Genomic DNA, 26,169 nt, shown 5'->3' with positions numbered 1-26,169 from the left:
CTTTTATGCTAACTAAAGTGAACTTCGTAAACGAATGATACTAAGTGAAATGAAACGGTCCTTTTTATATGGTTAAAATCTCGTTTTAAAATGACGAATTTTAATGGTAAGTAGGGTAAAAAACTGGTGCGCATAATGCACGTTATTTCTCCTTGCATAATATTACTAAAATTTTGAAATTCTATAAAAGTAAGTAAACTTAACGGATCTTACTAATAAAAATTCACACTTATTATAACTGACTTATAGTTATTTTTCTCATACATTTGATGTAAGTACGTATTCTGCATAAACTATGTAACGTAGTGAATACTTTTTAATAGGAAGAAGGAACATATTTAACTACTTGAGCAATGGAGGTTTTCAAGTAAACGCGTATTTTTAGGGTTCCGTACCTCAAAAGGAAAAACGGAACCCTTATAGGATCAATTTGTTATATGTCTGTCTGTCTGTTCCCGAGTACGGAACCCTCGGTGCGCGAGTCCAACTCGCACTTGGCCGGTTTTTTATATACCTAGGGTGACTACTCATTTTTTTACAGAGTAGCCCAATTTGATAATGATTTTTTTTATTGGATAAGGTAGGTACAACCTTAAAGTTAGTCTCATTTTAAATTGAAAAAAAAAAGGGGAATTCACCGCTATGGGCAGAAAAATCATTAATATTTTACGCTTTACGTAATTGTTTTGCTATTTTGTTCAGTGACAATTGAAAATAAGTTACATTAGGATTTAAATACTAAAAAGCTTTTTTTTTTTTTTTTTTTAAATTGTATAGACTAGCGCTTGGCTGCAATCAGACCTGCTAGCAAGTGATGATGCAGCCTAAGATGGAGCGCGCTTGCCTAGAAGTTGCCTATTCACTCTTGACTTGAAGGTACCCATATTATAGGTGGAAGGGAAAACTGACGCCGGAAGGGCGTTCCATATCCTAGCGGTTCGAATTAGGAAAGAGGAAGCAAATCGTTTCGTACGTGTTCGAGGAATTTCGACTACGTACGGATGCAGACCTTGACGATGCCTGGCAGTACGATGGTAGAAAGGTGAAGGAGGAACCAGGTCAAAGAGTTCTTGTGCACACTCTCCGAAATATATCCTGTAGAATACCGATAGACTGGCAACTTTACGCCGATGTTCTAAACTTTGGAGTTTAGTTTTCAACAGTAGCTGTAACTATAGCGATAAGGTCGCCCTTTATTATTGTTTGCTGTATTTTTATTTTTGAATATTGCCAACTCAAAATAAGTTACATTACTAAAAAGCTTTCACTGTAGTGATAATAACTAATAGCAATAAAAGTGTTTAAAAAAAAAGGTTCATTTTAGCATTTCAGTTTCATTTTTCGTCGTTTTAAGGTGTTGTTAAAAGGTTTTTGTAGTTAAAATTAAAATGAGCTTATATTAGCTGATAATTACTTGTTCCGTTCACATGAGTTTAGATAAGGAAATAAAACGAATTAAATATTTGAGAAAAGATATATTACATTTATAAGCATAACTGAAGCCTCCGCCCAGCACCCAGCAGGCATTTTCTTAACGTTTCATAAAAAGTATCCTCTTAACTTAATAAGATAACGGTAAAAGACTTACAAACTAAAAGAAATTATAATACAAAAGTTAGCACCCCAAAAGGGGGTACTGATTTCGTAGTCTTGGGCCGTCGTCCCAGTGTTTCACAATCGGATACGTATTATGAAACGCTATGCCTCATTAACCGTCCGCTACCAGGAAACATTCAAGTTCATTGTCGCGTAGTCTTATCCTAAGTAAAGATAGGTAATAAATAGTGGTTGTTGGGTTGTCTAGCCGTGGAGGAGGCCACCGTGGCCGAGGGGTGCCGCGATCGCGACGGGGGCATGCGCCACAGCGGCAACCGCGGGATGCGCGGCGTGGCCTTGTCTGCTCACCACCGCGTTGAAACTGTACGCAAAAAACGTCAATAAAGTATTGGATCCATACAACTTTTAAATCAAAGTACCTATGATTGCCGTTTTGTGGCGTCAGCGACTGATTCCACCATAAATAAAGGCGATTCTCATAGGCATCCAGTTTTTACTTTGTATTTACAATTTAATACTTAGTATTTTTCAATAGTTATTGCACCATTAATTCGATTATATTATTCGATTTTAACTAAATTCGACTTAGGTGTTTATTATTATTTAAGTAGTTGATAGTAAACCTCGTTTGAAAGAAAGAAAGAAGGAAAGATTTTTTCATTTAAAACGTGACGGAATCAAAACTATAATACATAGTACGTCGTTACACTGAACTCGCGCGTACGCGTGTACAACTTCTAATAAAGGAAACTGATAGGGTGGCTACCAGGCGCACCTCCTCACTGACTTGCTGTCACACTTTTCTGTCCGTATTGTGCAAGTCTATCTATATCAGCCCTAATAACTCCTCGGTTGGAGTTACAGAAATTTACTACCTCCATCCATTCCACTGCATCATCAGTTAGCATAATGTGAGATTGTAGTCTGGTGGGAGGCTACAACCGTGGTTAGTTACCATCCTGCCGGCAAAGCCTTGCCGCTAAGCTATTTAGCGTTCCGGCACGTTGCCGTCGAAACCAAAGGGGTGTGTATGGGTTTAATAAAAACTGCCGCACCCGCATCATAGACTGCATACCTAATCACTTATCGCCAGGTAAGATTGCAGTTAACTTGTAGCTGAATAAAAAAAAGTACGGTTGGACTCAGAATTCGAGTAGCGATTCCGCGAAACTATTGCATCAAAAAACCTGTCGCACTTATGACCTTTTTCTATAACCACACAACACACGTAACGCATGTGCCACGCGAATATGATAATGAAGGTTCTAAACAATTTACGGCCTTTGACTGTACATACCCATTGTGGTCATCAGCAGAGTAGTTGACGGTACGGATGGTACCATCGGCCTCAACGAGGGAGTACTGTCCCTTTACGACGTCACCATCGCGGGCTTCCCACTGGCTCTTCTGGTCGCCGGTGTGGCCGTCAGCGACACCGTAGTTGAACTGGTAGCGGGGGTGGGACTGCAACGTAGCGAAGTATTTGAGTATCAATAGAATTGGCTTCAGGTTTTTTTTTTTGTATTGTGTATAACGAAAAGGGTATTGAACAGCATGCAAAATATAGGGTCAGATAGTATCCGCATAGTAGAATTTTGAAAACCAACTATTTAGTCAGTTAAGAAAAATACGAGAGATTTAAGAGAAAATCGACAAAGAAAATGATTTTTTTGGTCTAATTTAGTCACGTGATCGTAAACGACTATGATTGGCCGATTGGAACTGTACAAACTGTAGTCTGAACAGTAGTTTACATCCAAAGTTTACAAGGAGGTGACGTCACGATGACATACGCAGCGCCATATTCTCAGGAGAAGCGTTTTCGCGGGATATTAAATAATATTTTTTGTTTTCGTTTTTCTTGAACTTTAACTAATGGAACGAAAAATATACATTTTTTTGAGTCGTTAGACATCAGTGATTAACGTAGAAAAGTTTTTGAAAACCTGTCAAATACCCTGTTACCCAAAGTGTAGGTCAATGTTGGTACTTACATAAACCTCAACAGGGGCAACGGCGTGCGCCAGCGGAGCGCGCAGCACGGGCGCATGGGAGACGATAGCACCGTGACCTGGAAAGTATGATCAATTTACACTTAGTTAACAGTTAGTCAGTTAGTTGAAAGTAAGTGTGGTTCCCTGACGAGGGAAAACTATTTCCAAGTATACCCATAAGTTCTGACAACCTGATTAGCGTAGAGATGAGCGCTGTGGACTTATAATTGTCAGGTCCAAGGTTTGATTCCTGGCAGGGATAATTTGAAAACTAGTAATTTCTGAGTTGTATCTGATCTGGACTGGTGTCAGGCTACAGCTATTATTACTGTACCTACTGATAAGGGTCTAGGATGGGATTAATTGAAATCGCAATCCTTCTAAGTTTAAGTTTTAACCCTAATTGCCGTCGCCTCAAATTTGTTAATGCTGATTTCTTAAAGTTTTCACTCAAAGGAGTCTCAATCTAAACCACAAATTACTGAGTCCCAATTAAAGATAATTGAATTGAATTCAATAGAAAACCATGGAAAAAGTCACCAAGAATAAAAATTACAAGCTTACTTTACCTAGTCCCAATCCTAATGCGGGCGCGGCGTAGGCTGGAGCAATGGCGTGAGCGACGGGAGCTGGGTGACCCAACACTATACTCTGAGATGAGATGGCGCCATGGGGACTTGCGATAAGTCCTCCCTGGGCTACCACTACTAGAGCGCATGCTACGATCGCCTGGAAAACAAATCTAATATGTAAGCTTTTAAACAAGTGTAAATTAAAAATTTATAACACCCCCGACAAGTGAAGGTTACAGTAACTAGAAAAGACCGAAAAGACCTGATAACTTTCAAACGGCTGAACTGATTTTCTTGGACTATTCCGCGCCTACGATCTAAAGTATCTGAGTTTTCCAAAACATCATTTTCAAATAATTAATTATGTATTTAGGCAACGTCCATCTTGACAGCTTGACATTTATCAATTGACATAATATTATGAACCTAACTGTTATCTAACCTTCTTTTCTACAAGAAAACTAGAAAAGAGCTGATAACTCTTAAACGGCTGAACCAATTTTTTTGGATTATAGCTAAGAACACTCTCGATCAAGCCACCTTTCAAACAAAAAAAACTAAATTAAAATCGGTTCATTCGTTTAGGCGCTACGATGCCACAGACAGATACACAGATACACAGATACACAGAAACACAGATACACAGATACACAGACACACAGATACACAGATACACACGTCAAACTTATAACACCCCTCTTTTTGGGTCGGGGGTTAATAATACAAACATGTATACAGATAGGTGGAAGGAGAGGCTCTTGAAGTCTCGAGTCGCTGGGAGCTGCTAGACCCAAGCTGTAAAAGATCTTGCTCTATTGAAATTCTTAGAGATCTACGTGCATTAGTTAACGTCTGTTGGTCAAAACGACGAAGATGATGATGATGATTGTACGGCGTTGGTTTAATCAGCTAAGCGGGTAAATGAGCAAAAGTCGCTCTAAAATAAATGCGAAAGTGTGTTTGTCTGTCTGTATGTTTGTTACCTATTTTGATTAAAGGCCGATTCCAATTTAAAAATAAGCAGACAGGATTTTCATAACGACGATGAAAGTGATTTGGATAGTTTAAGCAATATGGCTAATTCTGTTGTACACAAACTCCAAACTAAACCAAAATGCAGCTCTAATATTAATGCTTTCTACGGAAAAGTATAGATTTAATTTAGACCTGCCAATTAAGTTTAGTTTGGAGATGTACAATAGAATTAGTCACGTTTTTTTAATTCTCGTATGCAAACTGTTTGCCAAGCTATTTGATAATCCACAACAAGTTCAACTTTAGTATCAGGAGTATCGATTATACTTAGATTTTTGGAGGAGGTGCATAATCATGACCTCTCAGTGGGTCATCTTATGCTACTCCTTTTCGAGGCTTCAATGTACCGATTTCTGTGTATTTTTGAGAACCAATCTGATCCGAGGCCAAAATTGTTAATTTAAGGGCGTTTTTGTAGATTTTCAAGTACGTATATCTAACTTTTATACCTAGTAGATAGAACACTTAAAATTAAATACCTTTGCGAACATTTTCTCAAAATATTTCTAAGATTGGGACGTGAGTTCACTGAGCACTAAGGGCTTGAAATGTGCCTAATTCTAAGATACCTGGCGCTTATATAGAGGCTGTTAGTATGCCCTATAGGTAGACCTAAGGTCTCGCCTGCGGTGTTGCGAACAAAACTATGTGACTGTGTATTAGTGGGCGCTGCCGCACTAATCTAGATAGATAAACTTAGGGAGGATACACCTCACATATAATTGCGTTTACAACCGCTAGCTTTCATAAGTAGAAGTTCATCCATACAAAAGTAAACCTCTTCTAACGTCCGATTAATTGACTTTGTCCTCAGTGATCCACATTCAAATTTGGCTAAGCCATTTTCCGCGTTTATAGCTGGATCTATAAAATCATTTTTTCCCCCTTAAAAGTTGAACAAGTAGCTTCTCGCTGAAATGCGGTGCACTAAACGCAGCTCATAGGGCCTTGTTACCACGAACTGACAAAAAAATGATAATATGAATGAAAACATCCAGAAGGTTTGAAGCGCCGGGCAAATCGCATTGCTTACGCGTTTCTCCGAGAAGGTTTCTGCGATTTATTTAAGTCAACTAAGGAAAAAATTAAATCATAGCTTGGCATTCGTCCTAGACTACTTTTAACACAATTTCTTGTAATAATGTTATCATGCTTCAGCTCTTCGATAGTTGTGATCAGCCTTTGACATTATATCACATACTACATTTTATTTCATATTCTTTTAATAAAAATTATTTTAGTTATTATATTTTATTTTTAAGGTTTTTAGTTTAAAGTTCTTTGTTTTAATCATTTAGATTTTAGTTATTAATTTAATTTAATTATTTTTATTAGTTTTTAGTTTTAACTCAGCTGTAACCTAAAACTTGAATATATCTAATAAAAGTAGATTATCGTTACCTTAAAAAAAATCATAGACTATTATCAGATAATGTAAAATGTAACATTGCGGATTTATGCTTATAGGTCAATGGTAAGTCACATCACATAATCTTCCTCGTTTCCATAAAAAAGACGAAAATTATTATTACTACTATTATGATTATAGTACTAAATTATCTTATTAACTTATTATTATTAATTGACTTCGAAAAATATAATTGTTCTGTTTCAAATAATAATATTATGATGTTACAATCAGGTTGTACACCTTCATCGTTTCAATTTTTTAAAAGCCCTTTATCTTATCCATAATTTTCTTGTGATTCTGGCCAAGCTAAGAATTGGTCTAAGAACTATAAATTTATTCACTTGTGAGTATAGAATACGGAATAAATTAAACTTTATGGTACAGTCTATTAAATAATTGTTTTATTGTGACTTAAATAAATTATAATTATCGGCCCCATTGTAGAAAAATAATTTACATATTGTATGACTGCTTTATGGGCCCTACTAACGGCACAAGTTATATTAATAATGTTAATGTTAATAACGTTATTTTAATTAAATGTTTTAGAGTAATTTTGTTTTATTAATATACTAGCGGCTAGCCCTCACCTCGCCCGGGTTGAACATCATAACTGACATAGCTTACAACGGATTTGGCCCATAAGCTTCTTTCTTTCTTACTTCTCTCTGGGCTAGTTTCCGTACTTAAAGGTTTCCGTCTGTTATGCGCACGTTGCCTCTCCCTGCCGAAGACTTCATTCCAGCCATCCAAGCCCGCCCCAGAAGCCGAGTAGACCGGCCAGGTTGGCCATAGGTTACCACGATATTAATGCGGGTAATGGTAGACTTCACACACCTTTGAAACGTTACGGAGGATTCAGGTTTCCTCACGATGTTTAGTGATATTGAATTGCTTAAAACGACGACGAAGACATGTAGCGTCCGTCGAGATTCGGAAGTAACTCAGCCAGCGAGAGGCAAGTAATTACCCTCACTGGTGATATATTTTGTATCAACCCGAAATTTTTAACGATAACTAAGTAAGTACATATTATATTGATCTGCCGCAAAATTTTAAATCGATACATATAAATACTAAACGAAATAAGGTAAATCTAAACGATGGGGATTGAACAGTCAGTTAGGGATGTGAAACGAAAGCCGGCTTAAAGCTTAAAATGGGTTATAGTAGGTACTTCGCAATAACACTTTTCTAAACGCTTACACTAGATGCCATTAACATTACAAAAACTCTATATTAATTTCGATTGAATGGTCAACGATTTTTTAAGTAAAAACGTTTCGCTAGGACTAAAAGTTGTTTCTTTTTGATTTAAGGTTAACTTTTGAAGTAGGTCACACGAATTCTTTGTCGGATATAATATTATATAAATGGTCAAATATAAATCTTTGGCTTTGATTGATCTGAACTCGTTACACGTAAGGACTCCTATTATGACCAGGAAATTTTATTAAGGCTTTTTATATTAAAGATTTTATATTGTATTTACTGAACTGAAATATCGGCAGTTTTAAACACCAAATTAATCGTGGTATACCAGTTATCTACAGTATAAAATGTCGTTAAACCACGAAATAAGCTTAAAATAGTTAGTTTATTAAGGCTATTTTAGTCCCTAGACTATTATAAATCTAAAAATGTGCCTGTCTGATTGGTAGGTATATTTTAGGGCTTATCCGTTAAACCGATTTTGATGAAGTTTGATACAAAGGTAAATGCATCCTGGGGACCTACATAAGCTACGTTTTGTTCAGGAAATCTAAGAGTTTCGACGGGACAAAAGTCCACGCGGATGAAGTTGAAAATAAATAAATCAAAATAATAGAAAAGAGATGAAGAGATATTAGCGCACTCTCTCGTAAATGCATGTTGTAAGTTCATTGCTTTATTCATTGTTTACAACATAATAGGTATATCAGGAAACACGTCGTATTTCAATGAGGTAGGTGAATTCGTCCGGCATTTCGATTACATGGGTAGATAAACTATCACACGTGATATGAGAATAAAATGAACCACTTTCATTAACTTACTACTAACCAACCAATGACATTAACTTATAGGACGGTTTAAATTTTTGTCATGTACAACTTATTTAAGCCCACCTATAATGCATTTCCATGGCATCCAAATAGAACTTACTCCACATAAGCATGCTCGCAAAAAAGATGTAGAGAGTCTCTATCTTATAGAATAAGTTTCACGAATGCGATCCAGTCGGGAATGTAAACAAATCCGTTTTAATGCATCTTTAAGTTCGAGCGCCAGTGTTGTTGCGCAGCCTTCGAATCAAAAGCGTTAAGTGTTAAGGCGATAATACACACTGCGAAATAAAGTACCTCTTCCAGCCACGAATTAATCTACGTGGATTTAGGGTTATAAAAATGCCATGAAAACTATGATTTTTGAGATAAAAAGTATATTCTGTGTCTATCTCCAGAATGCTAAAATTACCTCTGTACCAAATTTTCAGTTGGCACACACACTTTTACACTATGATACGTATGCATATACTTGTATCAATGTACGTATGTTGTACAGAAGCAGTTGTTACTTTGTGAAAGTCTATGATTATACAAGGAACCAAAAGCTTAATTTGCTGTAATCCGCTAAACCAAACAAATCTGCGTGGTCGTGGTGCATATTGCTTGCTTAATGACTGGCTTTTCCTGCATGTTTAGCAATGAGAGGGCGGGCGGTGCTTATCCCATGCTGCATGTTGCACCATACAGATTTGTTTGATTTAGCGGATTATAGCAAATTAAGTTTTTGCTTACTTGTATGTCTACTACTTAGGCTGCATAGTTGGCTTGGGGCGGACGGACGGACGGACGGATGGACGGACGGACGGACAGACAGACAGACAGACAGACAACAAAGTGATCCTATAAGGGTTCCGTTTTTCCTTTTGAGGTACGGAACCCTAATAATCATTTGCTTTAACGGTGAAGGAAGTCTGCTAATTCGAACTGGGCCCGCATGGTGGAATATAGTCAAACCCTTATCATTCTGAGAGAATACTCGTGCTCAGTATTGAACCAGTAATGGGTTGATTATAATAATGATAATTAAAAGATAGATATTATAGTTTTGAAATATATTTCACCATTTTCAGCTTAGAGCCTTGATTTTTTAACAAAGTATAATATAAAATATTATTTACTGAGGTGTGTGTGAGCAAGCCCTAACTCGTATTTATGTGACTCATCGTGTCATTAACCGGCGCTATGCAAATGGAATCAAACTAGTTTTCATAATTACGCTGAAGGTCACAAACGATGCCGTTGTTTTATATTTCCGATAGCTATTTATACACGCTATTATGATTTAATTAGAATTGCATAATAATTTTAGACCTTCAAATTTTTACTATTATTTATCAGAATACATTGAACTTAATATTATAAACTTATTATTACTTACACAAGATAATGCTCGTGACTTTATCAGCGTGGATTTATGTTTTCAAAAACCCGTGGACCATTGGTTTTTGTTTTCTAAGAATAGGTTCATTGAATTCAAAGATTTGAAATGAACCATCCACGGTCATGTCTCCCTATTCATTTATTTACAAATTTTTATTCGGTGTTATAAGAATCTGGTACCCATTTTGTTACTGCTAAATGACGGGTTCCACAGTTGCCAGCCTAAGATTTCAAGATAGTTTAATTTATCTCTTTTCACCTTATAATTATTATTTTACTAAATATTATTTGAAAACCCCTAAATCATGCATTTTCCAGTGCCATACTAATTTTGACTTCATAAAATACTATTTTTGTGTGAAATTACCAATCCAGTGGATACATAGAGGTAGTTGCCTTTAATTTGTAAATCTCATTTTCTCAGCGATTTCAAAGTAAACTGAAATCCGCAAGATTCAAATTCTAGTTCTAAATCATATAGTCACTAATTGTCTAATGTGATTGCACAATGATTGGACCCTTAGTTGGAGCCGGCCCCGTCTTTCTCAACAAGGATCTTAATTATAACCTTCAAATCCATACTAATATTATAAATGCGAAAGTGTGTCTGTCTGTCTGTCTGCTACATTTTCACGGCCCAACATTTTAACCGATTCTGACGAAATTTGGTATCGAGGTAGCTTGCGTCCCTTTTTATCCCGGAAAATCAAACAGTTCCCAACGGGATCATCAAAAACCTACATCCACGCGGACGAAATCGCGGGAATCCTCTAGTATTATCATAATTCGTAGAGAAATTCCCAGCAATAGCTCTCTTCATTGCCTGCTTCATTCATTCATTCATTTCATTCATTGCATTGCATTCATTTGTGTATGAGACAGGTAGTGACCATGTCTTTGATCCATTATATTATGTCATAGCAAGCAACACGCATTGTTCGAAGGTTTTGGCCTTTTAGGCGAGAAGATATTTTGAACTCTTCCGAATGCTGCTCAACCGAATTGGATCATAATAATTATTATTATTCTAGGTGTTAATTTGATATTGAACTCGTCATGTTTAAAAGTGATTTTATACAAAGTTCATAAATGAGCGATTACTTCACACGATCTTGATCTACTGATTATCGCCTCGATTATTAGCGCGAATATTATATAAGGAAAGGTAAAAAGTTGACCGGCTATATAGGGTTATGCCTTTCATAACGCCTACATTGCTATAAAATGTTTAACCCAGTTTCAATCTATCACTGTCATCATAATAAGGTTAATAATTTTAATTTAATTAATTATAATTTGTAACTTAATATGAGTTTTTATGATTTTATGTTATATATTGTGCTTTGGTATTCTGCCCTTCTGGGTAGATCATGTCTGCCGCAGAACCGACGGTCGAAGAGGCCATAGTTTGTTTTCTGTAGTGGAGAAGGGTAGTATAAGACGGCCTCCAGCTCCTGGATCAATGACCTGAATGAAGAAAAGAAACCTGACCTGGGCGTAAAGCAGGTGAATGAGGAAGGCGAAGAACAGTGTTTGGTGGCGACGTGCTCTTGAAGAAGCCTCTGTCCAGTAGTGGATGCATACAGACTGATGAATTTGGATTTTGCCTTTTACGTCCTGCGCCTACGATGATAATAATAATTAAATTGCCTAATTGTTACCACAGTCGTTAGATTTACTATCACCTCAGCCTCACCATAGTTTTCTTATCAATCGGCTGCTTCAATGTTGCTAGAATTATATAATACTAGATGATGCCTTGGTCCGCGTGAATGTAGTTTTTAAAAATCCCGTGGGAACTCTTTGCTTTTCCAGAATTAAAAGTTGCCGAAGTCAATTTCCGGGCCGTAAGCTACCTCTGTGAGTACCTTCCAAACTTATAAATCGGTTAAGCGGATAGACCCTTAAAAATACCGTAGGAACTCTTTGATTTTCCAACATAAAAAATACCCTATGACCATCCCCGGCCTGTAAGCTAATTCTGTACTAAACATCTAAATCGGTTAAACTGTTGAGCCGTGAAAAGCTAGCAGACAGACAGACACACTTTCGCATTTATAGGTAATATTAGTATGGATATGGATTTTTTACTTTTTTATCATCATTATCAAGGTCAATTTGTTGCCGGCCCACAACTGAGCATGAGTCTCCTCTCAAAATGAGGTACTCCTCTTAGTATGGCCATATGGACCCAATGCAGATTAAAGAAAACTCTCAGGCATGCAGATTTCTACACGGTGTTTTAATTCACCGTTAAAGCAAGTGATAATTGCTTAAAATGCGATCCGAAAAGTGTATACCGTGGATTGAGCCCCCGACCTTCCGAATAGAAGGCAAATGTTTTGAAAACCACTAATTTAGTTTAGCGTATATATTATTATGAGAGGCACATTTTGTCATATATAATCAGTACTCACGCCTACCTTCGAGTATGTGCAATTACCCGTTTGGTATGGTATGGTAATGGTTTGGGCCTAACACTGCTGGTACTCGAGTTATAAATACTAAGCGATAAATATACTGCTGTTGCGTATTAACACATACCTGTTTACTCGTATCTTGGTGTGGATCTATTAAGTAGACACCTAGGTAATATAATGTGCCTGCAGAATTCCGATAAATATTCATTTTTACTTAAACATATCCACCGTAATGGCTCAAATTATTTACAACGCCAACTTGAACTTGAAGTACTCCTGGACGCAAATAGATCTTTTTCCTCAACATCGTCAACCAATAGACATCCATGCTGGACATAGATTTCTCACAGGGCTTCCATACGCCACGGTTTTGCGCCGCCTGGATCCAGCGGCTCACTGCGATATAATATATAGTATTGCCCTGTGTACACCTATTAGGGGTTGTCACTTACGGATCTTTTGTTTTATGTATAGTCTTTTTAACCCCCGACCCAAAAAGAAGGGTGTTATAATTTTGACGTGTGTATCTGTGTATCTAAGTTACAACCTGTTTTGTGTGCCTTTATCAATAAAAAAAAAAAATATTTGATGTCGTTTACCGTCGTCTGAAAACAGTGCATTTTCCCATGCGAGGTCGCTATTCCAGCACAAGCTAAGAACAGATAGGTGTTAGGGTCCCCCTAACATGTATTGGTTCTTTGAACTAAGTACTTATTTTATTTTTAGTCGACCCTAAATTCTTACTTACCTTGCAGTTATCTACCTTCTCATAGTTATCCATCTCGCCCATCATATGTTCTAGATTTAGGATCTGGAGGTATATGTTCAGGCTAGGAAACATGAGTCAGATATGTCATTTTATAAGTCCTGACGTGTGATTTGATATCTTTTGGTGCGTAGCTCCGGGCTCCGACGGGATCACGTTTTCGGAAACTTACACTGAAGCTTTAATCAGGCCTTATTCATGGTAACAAATCAATCTAACCTTTTTCTCTTTGGGAAAAGACAACGGCGCACGATTCATCGATGCATGCCCAGACGTAGCGCATGTCTTATGAGTCTCCTCCGTATTTTGTTTTCAATATTAGGTATACCAATTTCAACTGCATGTCAACGTACCTACGTAGCTAAATTTAAGTTGACTATCAAAAAACTCAGCTCAAATCCACTTCGTTAGTACGCACTGGCTTTTAGATCTCATTTATGTTAAACTAAACTATTGTATCGTGAAGTTTAAGAGTGGGTATTACTGACATTCAAGTATGGAATAATACGGAGTCCATGAAACAGGACATATGGTGACCTGCTTTAATATTATGCAAACGAATATATTAAACCCAATCGAATTTGAATTTAAGCATGAATTGGCTATGTAATGGAATGTACCTGACCTATGAGGCCTTCGAATAGGCATTAATTGTTACTGAAAACCTCTCAGAAGTTAAATAGGTATCTGAAGCAATATAGATACTCAACAATAAACACTCAAATTAATCTATCTAGACTGATAGGTTTCACCGCAATGTATTCAAAAGCATTGAATAAACCTATCGACCTACATCCAGTGATTACAAATAGGTATTGTAGTGAACATTAATTCGTAATTATTATATGTAGGTCAGAAATATTAAGAACAGGATAAACACATTTTATCAAAAGTGAATTTTTTTTATAGTTGAGTGATTAAGATGTTTAATTATATTTCAAACTTCATAGTTCATACAAATGGATAAAAATCTTTCAGCACGTGTTACTTTGAAATCATATAATATTTGTAAGAAATTCAGACAAACAGAATATACAGATCAGATATTAATTTGTAGAAATTAATATCTGAAATAATTTTTTTTACATAGCTTTCATTCAATGTTGATTATGTAATATTCAAATTGGAATCAAATACGTTTGTATGGAGCGCGCTTCGAATACACTCCTCCCCGTATCATACTCGTAACATAAATGCCAGTTGATTAGAAGAATAGGTTAATGTTTAAATAGTTATAAAGTAGCCCACACACAGAATCCAAAAATTTGCTATTACTATTTTCAACTGGATTTTGTGTTCTAATATTTAAGAAGAAAATATAATCTCTACTTTATTCTATCGCGTTTTAAATCGAAGTTTTAAACGAACGGCGAACTATTTGCGAAATCGATTTAGGTTTTAGAATTTAGGTTTTTTAAAAATCTGAGGGAACTTTTTGTTTTTCTGGAAAATAAGTAGTCCATTTCATTCCCCAGGGCTTTAACTGCACTTATGTGAAAATTAACATGGATCCTTTAATCTGTCACTGCGTTATTAAAGGTCGTGACAGATTCTTCCGTAGGTCCCAGCTGAAGCGACTGACGCGCGACGGTCGTGCAGTGGATGCCGCGACCCATGGAACTCTACCTTAAAGGACTAGTAAAAGCCAACGTTACTCTCTAGATCTTTCATTATATCCATGCAAAAAGTAACGTCAATTCGTTTCTTCGTACAAAATTTTAGTTTTTATCTGTTGCCGAGAAATTTTTTGCAGTTGCTGACTACATAAGGTATCCTAAGTTCAAATATATAATTAAATTTTTTTGATCAGCTCTAGTTTTTGAATTTCAGATATCTGCATTTAAAATGAAAAAGAAACCAGCTGTAGTTAATAAGAAAAAATTGGAGTACTAACTTAGTAGTAACTTAGTTCACCAGATGAAGTCAGCAACAGCAAATACTTTTCCGGCAACAGATGCACTGTAAACTAATGTAATCAACAAACAAACACTCTCTCCCATGTTTATAATGTGAGTAGTTTCTTGTCGCCGTAGCTCTGCCGCTGTATGGAAACGCCTTAAGAGGGGTCTCTCCGTCACTCGCTTCATACAAACGTAGTTCCAATTTCATTTGAATATTAAGCAACCAAAGTCCATGAAATTTTGCAGACATATTCTAGAAACTAATATCTGTGTCTGTGGTGTTTTAGATTTTTCTAAAAATATGTAGTTTTAAAATTACAGGGGCTCAAAGATTTGTATGTAAATTTTTAAGACCGCGTAACTTTGAAACCGAATATTTTAACAGAAATCTGGAAAACCACAGACATAGATATTAGTTTCTAGAATATGTCTGCAAAATTTCATGGACTTTGGTTGCTTAATATTCAAATGAAATTGGAACTACGATTGTATGAAGCGAGTGACGGAGAGAGCCCTGTTAAGGCCAGTAAGAGCGGTTAAGTCGTGCAGTGTTGCGACAATGGCAGTCGTGTCACGGCCGCGCCCAGTGAATGCGGTGAATGTCCACGAACACATGTGTACATTGAATAAAACATTCGGTCGTGAGACACCCAATTTGGACCACATACGCCTTATCTGTCACATTTTTCAATTGGAAACTATTATTGTAGTACATTAATAAAAGATTTGTGTCTCTCTCGACAAGTTCGCTATTTAGAAAAGTTACAAAGAATTATTGTTTGCAACTTGAACAGCCTCGTTGGTTTTTCAACTGCAGCTGACGAGGTCCTGGGTTTGACTCTTAGTTCAGGCCGAAAATAGTTAGGTAGGCCGAAAATAGCTGATGGCATTTACTTGCCAGAATTGAGCATGTAACTGCAATCAGCTAATCCATATTCATGCAAATCACAAAGCCTATTCTGAATATTCCAAATAGTTTTATATTTAACTATCTTTGCATAATAATAATATTAAAAAGCAAGAAAGATTTTTGATGTAGGAGGTAATTTACCAACCCACATCACGATACACATCCGACTTAAAAAATTATTTTACCATCTGAAAGGTATATTATTCCAGATGTGCATTAACTGTTTATAACATATCAGATTTCACTAGAACGAAATCGGGGAGATCAGCAAGTATTTAGATATAGATAAGAATATCAATATATACCATGATTTAAACGTCCTTGTGAGGTAACACGTGGCCTACACTCCCGTTCGCTCCAGTTTCATTACTTTCACTATCATTGTACGACAGCTTGCGCAAGCGCCTATAACTGATACAGCCTCGTCAAATAGTATAATTACATTACAGAGAAACAATTGCATAATTAAAACACATTCTATTACTCTTCTTAATAACAGGTGGTCAGCTGATTAACACACTTTCTTTATTATGTGCCTAAGGAATTAAGTGATGATTAATTTTTATATCAGAGATAAGCAGTTCGACGACCTCTCTGGTGAAGTGATGAGCGCTGTGGTTTTATTAGATTCGATTCCCGGCAGGGGTAATTTGGAAATTATAATTTGTAATTGTCTCTGGTCTTATCTGGTGGGAGGCTACGGCCGTAGCTAGCTACACCCTACCAGCAAAGCCGTGCTGTCAAGCGATTTAATGTTTCGGTAAAATACCGCGTAGAGACCGATAAGGGGTATGGGTTTAATAAAAAACTGCCATATCCTTTCCAAGTTAGCGCACAAGGTGGAAGCGCACCGACTGCATCACCACTTACCACCAGGTGAGATCGCAGTCAAGGGCTAACTTATACTGAAAAAAAGAGGAATGGGACCGTGTGGGATAAGGGGGAGGGGCAATATTCTGATATAGCTATTAGTTGCATAAGGATGGTGTCGAAACAGCTTACCGCAGAGCGGAAACAAGTACTCTTGCAATGTGATCGACATGATATATCGCTCAAAACAATCTTGTGACTGACAAAACAAATAAATCAAGTTATAAATAATTCGAAATTAAGATTTATTTACAAAAATGTAGTAACTTTTATAAATAATAACAAATAACAATTAGAATAATGAGATATAAATAAAACCTAACAAAAAGATAAAGCAAAAAAGTCCCCAGGTCGATCGAAATAATTTATTTAATACAGTATCTGTCTCAGTAATCTAGTCCTAAATAGAAGATCACAAAATATGCATTTAGTGTTTACATAAAATATAAACCAAACTAGCCACCGCGAATCCAAAGACGCAACATTACATTTTGAACAACAAAGAAAAAATATTGCGATACAATAAATTTTTCACTTTCCGCGAGACATACAAATCGGTAATAAAACCAATGTCATACCTTCCATAGTAGGTACTATTAGTTTTCCTTACCACTTATTTATAGTCTAAATGCAAATTATGCGAATTTGAAGCTACACGAATCTCATACAAAACAAATATTCTGGTGAAGCCAAATGCATTTTTTGTTAACCTCTATTCAAGCCCCATCATATTATATTTAATTTATTTTGATCGACGCTGGGTTTTTATTTATAAAAGGGTATTTCCTTCAACTCAAGTAAATCACAGTCTTCAATCTGTCAATTTCTTAAGTTATAATAAAACTTGATCTCAACTTGTATAATAATGTCAATATTTAAATAATGCCAGTCTTTACAATACCTATTCTAGTTTGTATTTACATCTTAAATATCGAATATATCTAAAATATTTATTACAGGCTTCTTTTTCTTTACGACTTTACGTATTACTTCTGTGCGAGTACCTCTTGGAGGTTTGTTGTAGCGCTCATCTTCATAAGTTTCGTCAAATTCTTCATCAGAGTCTGGATGATATGGCTCTATAACCCGTGGTGGTTTTTTAAGCTTCTTTTTGGGGACTAAAACATAATCATCTAAATCGTCCGAATCGTAAAGTTCTTGATTTTTTGGGGGCTTATGTTTTTTCTTTGGCCTTGGAGGTAAATAATCAGAATAAGAATCTTCTGCATGAGGAATATCTGACAATCCTGGATAACTATTTTTCATTGATGGCCAACCAGTAGATTCATCAGGTTTATAGGGCTTGTATCGGTCGTTTTGCTTATACATGTGAACTAGTTTCTCCATTTCAACATTAGAAGCATCACTTACATATTTATCGTAATCATTATTATACGAATCAGATGTCAGAGATGGGTATTTTTGCTTTCGAAAATCTAAATCAGCTCCATTGTAATGTTTGTATTTCTGCTTTTTACTTTTATTACTGCAATTAGGATCAAAACTAACTCCAACATGGCTATGTCCACTAGCCTCAGCGTTAAGGTCATCTCGATTATGTTCAATGTTAAAACTATGCGTATATTCACTAGGTTCCATATCTAATGGATATTTTGGTCGTTTGGATAATGAGTAATCCTTGAATGACTCGTATGATTCATACGGATGTCTTTGTCGTTTTCTGTCGATCGATTTATAAGAACTTTCAAAATCAGCGTCTTCTGAAAAATCATAGTTTCTATCATAATCTCTAAGTGCCTTCTCTTCCATTACATCTTCTTCATCGATCGGTCGAGCTTGTAAACCATCTCTATTGACTGTTGCGGTAAATCCAGTATTTGGACCAGCAGAGTACTCTACAGATCGCATAGAACCATCTGGTTCTATTACACTGTAATGACCTGTAATAGTAAAAAAGTCTTATTATTCTTGAGGTATCTTTAAAACTAGTACACCGTTATAGTAGTTATCAATCAATAGATATCCACTGCTCGGCATATAAATAATTCTTGTAAGCGCTTCTACATATCTTCTTTACCAAGAGGCAAAGAAGATGCTTGAAATTCTTCTGTTTTCCGTTACTCATTTGACCAGTGTGAGTTTGCTATTCCAGCACTAATTTAAATTATACTTAATAACATTTTTGCCATCAAAAATTTATATTATTTTATTTACCTTTTACGGTGTCACCTTTTTTAGCTTCCCAAACTGTCTTGATGTCACCGGTGTGGCTATCAGATACTCCGTAGCCATATGAATAATTTGGATTTTCCTGTAATGATTTCATAACAGTGATTAATGCTGGGTGTCAATATACATTCATTAATTTCTATGCGTCCCCCCAATTAAGTCGATGTTCTGAATTGGAAAAAAAACCCGAACGAGGAATGTATGAAATGATAGCTCGCGTGCGTTGACTCTGTATTTTACTTATTGTGACAATTCGTTGCATGTCTGCTGATTATACTTTAGTATTCAGAATAATCAATGAGGTTTTTAATAGTTTCCATAAAGTTGGAATGCTACTTGTGTAATCGACTCGAAAAGACGTGAGAGAACAGATGTCAGCTCGTCTATCTAATAGCATACTTTCATCGCTTCACTTTCGTTTACGATACGCTTCTTGAATACATACTTGCACTTTTTGCAAGCTACTAAATTTTATGTGCCTATTTTATTGCTTGCATGACATTGATGAATTAACCAGTTAAAACTTTCATGATAATTAATTGAGGACCAGTATGCATCAATTAGGTATTTAGAAGTCATAGTGAGTCATGATTCAAAGTAGTTTCAAAAAATACGCGTTGAATGAAGAGCATCTTTTCAATGAAGCTAATTAAATGTCTGTCATGTAACAGGTTGTTCGATATAATATTTGTAAACAGAAGCTGTAAATGCCACTTGCTCTCAACTATATCTTCTCAAGTTCAAGATGAGCGAGTATCGTACGCTTACGCTTCACATGAATGTCAATGACTGATCGTTCACTTTCAATTGCTTCCGTGTGTGTTCGTTTTGTGTTTAATAGTCAGGAATTTATTTGTTATAATGTAGTCTGATTCCTGTTTAAAAACTGAATAATTAGCAATAGTTCGATATCATGCATAAATAAATCTTTATGTATAAACTATACTTAATATTATTCATCACAACATATTAATATCCGTTTGTTTTTCCTTTAATAATAATTAATTATTCAAATAAACTCTTTAGTAACAGTGCAGAATATTTGAGTGTTTCATATTTGAGTGCTATTATTGATAGTATTCCATTAAAAACATTTTTAGATTCGAGAATCTTTTAAACGTAGAAATTAGTTTTGCATAATTATAATGTATAGCTATACTTTTACATTACTTAAATGTATTTAAACTATATTTAAGTATGTCAAGGATTTATTATGTCAATAATGACATACAGCTGACATTGCGCATTTTTAACGGCCGGTTAGCATGTTAAAGAGAATTTCCATACAATTTATCTGAACATAAAATTTCATTTGGTAACTTTTAAGAGATTATTATATTTGTCTACTATAATACGAGTATTTCGCTATTTCAATCGAAATTGTACAATTTATAAAGTTACCTATTTATCTATAAAACTTACAGGAGTTTAATAATTAATAATATTTATTCTACCAATAAAAAATTTGGCACAGTAAAAAACTCCTTAAATCTATACACAGAAAAAGTAAACACAGTAAATGTTGAAAGACGATAGAGTGCTTTGGCACCCAAGAAAGCCTTTATTACCGGCACCGCAATCCTATGTATATAAGTTTACCTATTAATAATAGTTAAAAAAATTATAAGTTTATTATAACTATACTTATAAATTTTTTATGGTTTAGTTGAACCGTTTTGAATTCCTTATCCGATATATCTAAGTAAAATATCAACAATATTAAGTTCAAATCTATTGGTTACTATCATATAATGCGTTTATGAGGATTGAATTTTGTATTTAACTGTCCAAAAATTAAAGGTATTCACAATTTAGGTATCACAAGTACCTATCCAAGATGAAGTCATCCTGTTCATTGATCAAATTTTAAGTAAATTACCTTGAGGGCATAAAAGCTTAGAATAGCTTTAAGTTAGTTGACGAAACACTTGTTATGCTCCAAGTACGCAAATATCGAAAGTGAAACCATGTCGACATGTAATGGTCCTGTATTGACTTCGCTCCACATTTCCCCATAATCTCAAAACCCGTTTTAAGTAGGTAAAAGTACACCAAATGAACCAGTTTCCATTAATATTGTATGTGACATAATAAGCCAATTTACTGGTTCAGATTATTTATATTATTATTTTATTTCAAATTCATGATTGTGATCGTTATAGTAACCAGAACACGTTAATTGTGTAGAAAAATAATATCATGTTTTATTTATATTTTATTATTAAATGTCAGATAAACTTATAAACTCTAATTATATCAACCCTCAGAATAAATACAATTATTTTAACTACTGCGACAATTATTCTTAGTGCTACGTTTTAAAAGAGACGTAATGTAAAAAGGCCTTAACTAATGTACCTACTAAGTTACATGGTTTTCTAATTTCAGCAGTGCAATGACATACATAAATCAATATTTTTTTTTCTATATTTAAAACCCCTTTGATTTAAGGACTTACTTAAAATTATCTAAAAGCATTCAAGTTTTAACTGTGTGATTGTTGTATTTTGTTATCCATTTTAGTTATTAAGTTAATATTTCATGGGATATGTCTTAGTATTTCAATGGATATGTGGACGTGTACTTACTTCATTAGGGTGCAGATACCCTGTAGGCTTGTCAATAAAGTGGTCTTCTTGCCCGTTTGAAAGTAAAACTTTCACTATAATTACCTGAAAGGAAAAGAAAGCGTCATTTATTGTAGTTTAATTGCTTAATAAAGGTATTTAAATTTTAGTTCGAGTGCAAACAATTAGTAAACTTATAAAGTACGTACTTTTTATTAGTTAAATGGGGATTGCTTTTGGATAACACAAAATAATCATGATAATATTAAGTACAAAAAATTTTGGAACCTAGATCCTATATGAATGGATAAAATTGAGTTCACAAAGAAAACAAATGACTAAATTAGAATTTTAGTAAATTAAAGTTGTAGAGTAGGTAAGTAAATAAATAATAAATTACATTGTACCGTCTAAAAATAATAATAAAAACTCACCAACACAGTTAGTAATTTAGCCATAATCACAAATCCACTACGCGGTCAAAAGCACTGTAGAGTTTGACGTCATTCACTAATTTCTATATTTTTTTATTTCTCAACAAAAACTAGTATCAATCTGTCCATATCCAAGGTTGAAGCTACGCGAAGACGGCATGCAATGTTCATCACTTACCTATTTATAAACGCACACTATCATACCGGTGATATGCGTATGCACAGACACACACTTAATAAATGCTGTCATTTACCTAGGATTAGGGAAGCCATATAATCATTTTTTGAAAGAACAAAGATTTTTTTTCCATCAAATCATCTATCTACTTTAATACTTCTTCGTAATCAGGAAATGCGATAGGCATCTCCTGATTTTATCATCATCATACAACATAGGCCTATAGGCCTAAAAATAGGCCCAGGCAAGATATTGTGGCGCTCACTATAGTGAGCCTTCCTCATTCAGTCGTTTACCGTTACCCTTTTTATATCGTCAGTCCAAACTCTAGGACTTTTGGTTCCAGCCAACGGCCATCGCCCTTACGACATGGCCTGACCTCAGCCACTTCAGTTTGCTGATGGGACTGTTGGATATGATTAAGTCTTTTGAAAGGACTTCTGCAATACACATTCCTGTGGAGCTTGTATCCAGTGGCTTTCAGAAGCTCTCTTGATATTATGTATCCCTATTGTTTGGGCAGTTGATTTTGAGGATTATTTACTTAATGCTGGGTCCGGGCCGTGCACGAGGCGAGCCTTGAAAATTCCGATTCCTATTCTGATTTTTTTTCCACAGGCTATACATTATATGTATGATGAAAATATTCTTTAAAATGCGTGTTTTACGTCTTACTTTTTCTTTTATTTTCGGCTCTTATTCTGTTTCGACCGAAAGTGCACCGAGAAAAGAATGTCCATAAATTCGCCAAATTCTTGCAACCCTAGCTCGGATGCGCATGCGTTAATTACGCTGACTATTATTTAGAGCCGTGCTTACAATGGACAGTGCTGCACCCGGACGAAGATTAGACTGAATTTCCTTAAATCTTAAACGCGATCAGTACAATTATCTGGTAAGATTTAAATCTTTATGTTAGTGCATTATTAAAGAAATTTTTAAATACATGTGCACAGTAAAAATAATTTAGTTTAACAGTGAGATTATTTGAGGAAATACTATAAGTATGCTTTTCCCGAACCTTTTCTGTAGACTTATTCCGATTTTCTCTACTGTCCAAATCTTTTTTATAAATTTGTATCCTATCAAATATTTAATTTCTAAATTCACTTTTCTTAAGTGTAACCTACTAATAATAATTTTATACTTTTCTAACAGTGTGTTAATAAAAATGGGGAACTTATTGACATAATATAAACATTTTTTCTCTAGATGTAGGAGATACCTACTGAAATAGACATGATAACAATTAAATAGACATAATGACAGACTGAAAATGATATGGAAAGTGACAGTTATTTTTGAGCCGATTTAAGCCACCCAGAGTACCGGAAATTAAAATAAACACTTTGTGTCAAAAAACCTTCGTGTTGATACAATAACGATAGATCTTAGCACTAACATTTCGTACCCAGTACGCTCACATGACGCTTACTGCTGCTATCAGCGCCAAAATGGCGAAAATCAAGTTGCTTCGAAATCTGGTCAGCAATCGCAAGTTCAGCGTACTTGTATTAGTTAAGGTCAGTGGTAGGAGGAAATTATGGGGGATATCCTCATACATATCAGTCTTTTGACGTGCTTGACTTCACTGAGGTGCTTCCGGATAGCTTTCGGTGGCATCCGGCTAAAACCTTCTGCCATACATAATATCTTTTCTATAAAAAGTTTTTGTTCTTTTTTTTTTTTAATATATAGAACAGCGCTTGGCTGCAATCAGACCTGCTAGTAAGTGATGATGCAGCCTAAGATGAAGCGCGCTTGCCTAGAAGATGCCTATTCACTCTTGTTCTTTTCTTAAAGTTTTTATACCAGAGCAACAACAAGCGAATGTTACATGCGTGCTGTAAATAAATGAATAAAAATATTTTTTATTTAATTAAACTTTTACAAGAACTTTGAATCGTCAAATGCATCTACCACTGGTTCGGAATGCCTTTCCTCCCGATAAGAAAAAGGTAATTTATTTTATGACGAGACAACTTCGAGGATTCTTGCTACATTTCAATTTATCGTATCATGGGTCCCTGTAGCATGCCGCAATGTCGCACTATGTTGCTTTCGTCTAAAATAAAGCCCTAATAAAATCAGTTTGCAGCTGCTTTGATTCAAGTAACAAGTATAACCTCGAATAAAATTTTAGTATCAATTACTGTAAATGGACGTGTTGATAATATTACTAAACGCGAACCATGTAGATCGACGAAAGTGAATGCGACTAATGCTATGCATGCACAGATTAGCATACCATTTATTATTGCCGATAATATAAAATTACTACCGAGCATTGAGATCGGTGGGCAATAAAATTCTTGAAATCGTTATTGAATCTTCTCATGAAAAGTTTCAATTTTTTTTTTCATTTAATGTGATCTTTTATTATGTTTGCTGTAGGAGCAATGGCCTGTAGAGTCTGACCGTGAACAATTAAACGCACTGTAGAGCGCCCTCCAGCAAGATGGAATGACGATATAAAGAGAGTGACAAGAAGTGGCTGGATGAGGAAGGCTGATGACAGAGTCTTTCTCTAAGGTTCTATGTTCTATGGTCTATGTTCAGAAGTGGATGACTCCGCAAGCTGACATGATTAACCTTTTTTTACGACTAAAATTGCAAATATAGCAAAAAGAGTTTTTACGAAAGGACAAAACCAGCAACTTATACCAGAATTAAGTACCTAGTTGACTAAATATTTGTTTGGCTTAGCCAGTCTTCTCATTCAAACTTTGGTGGAACTTCGTTACGTACCAATTTGGCTAAAAGTTTGGTATAATTTTATTATGTTAAGTATTTGTGTAGCTAATACTTATACTTATTTTGTTAGGCAACCTGCGAGTTCTTCATAATGTTATCAAATGTGGTGAAGTCTGCCAATCTGCATATTTGGCCAGCGTGGTGTACTAGGTATTCATTTTGAGAAGACTACTATTCATTTCAGTAGTGGGCTAGCAATGAGATGATGATGATGATAATAATAATTAATATATAATTATAGGTACAATGCATTCCCGACTGTCATCCATCGAACGTTACCAAAGCCATATATATCTACATAATTATAGTGATGGAGACTGTATAAAAACTTATTAAGAGGGGTCTCCCCGTCACTCGCCCCATACAAACGTAGTTCGTCTCTCATTTGAATACTAACCAATCATACTCAATGGAATTTTGTAGAAACGTTCCGGGAACTCATATCTGTGGCTTGTGGTTTTCCAGATTTCCGTTAAAATATTCGGTTTCAAAGTTACGCGGTCTTAAAAATTCACATAAATATCTTCGAGCCCCTGTTATTTAAAAACTACATATTTTTAGAAAAATATGAAACACCACAGGTACAGATATTACTTTCTAGAATACGTTTGCAAAATTTCATGGACTTTGGTTGCTTAATATTCAAAGGAAATTGGGACTACGATTGTATGGAGTAAGTGACGGAGAGAGCCCTGTTAAGTAGGTATACTTGTATTATATCAACCAATCCATTATGTTTCATGCTCGAGCTCTTCGTATAACGATGATGTATTAGGTGTGGAAGCAGTTTCCTTCTTCGTTTCCTTTTTATACAATAATAAATTGATAAGTATTTAACATAAATGCACTAGGTATTACTAGTTGTATGTTTAGTTAGTAGAACTATATTAAGTTTATGGTAAGTAACTGATTAATAAATAATAATTAATTGAAGAAACCATTAAGGGGTGGAAATAAATCAATAGTGTGGGTAGGTATATAAGAACGTAAAGAAACCAGAATTTCTGAAAAAAAAAAGAATCATAGTCGATATACAGCTACCTATAGCTATGAATACGGATAAAATTACTAGTCAGCACTAAACCTATAATAAGTATGATATTTTAGTTAAGTATATTTATTTATAACAAAAAATGTTTATTTCGTCTTCAATCACGAAAATAATAAATTAATTAATTATTC

At 35.2% G+C, this 26,169-nt stretch overlaps 1 pseudogene; it reads right to left on the bottom strand.

Annotated features, from left to right (window-relative positions):
* Positions 1-1,800: 1,800 nt before the first annotated feature.
* Positions 1,801-22,219, bottom strand: LOC123866720 (annotated as a pseudogene).
* Between the last annotated feature and the right edge of the window lie 3,950 nt (positions 22,220-26,169).

The sequence above is a fragment of the Maniola jurtina genome, chromosome 7 (genome assembly GCF_905333055.1).
Source record: "Maniola jurtina chromosome 7, ilManJurt1.1, whole genome shotgun sequence".
In the NCBI taxonomy this organism is placed as follows: domain Eukaryota; kingdom Metazoa; phylum Arthropoda; class Insecta; order Lepidoptera; family Nymphalidae; genus Maniola; species Maniola jurtina.
The sequence above is the reverse complement of the archived record's forward strand: the minus strand, read 5'-3'. Positions and strand labels throughout refer to the sequence as shown.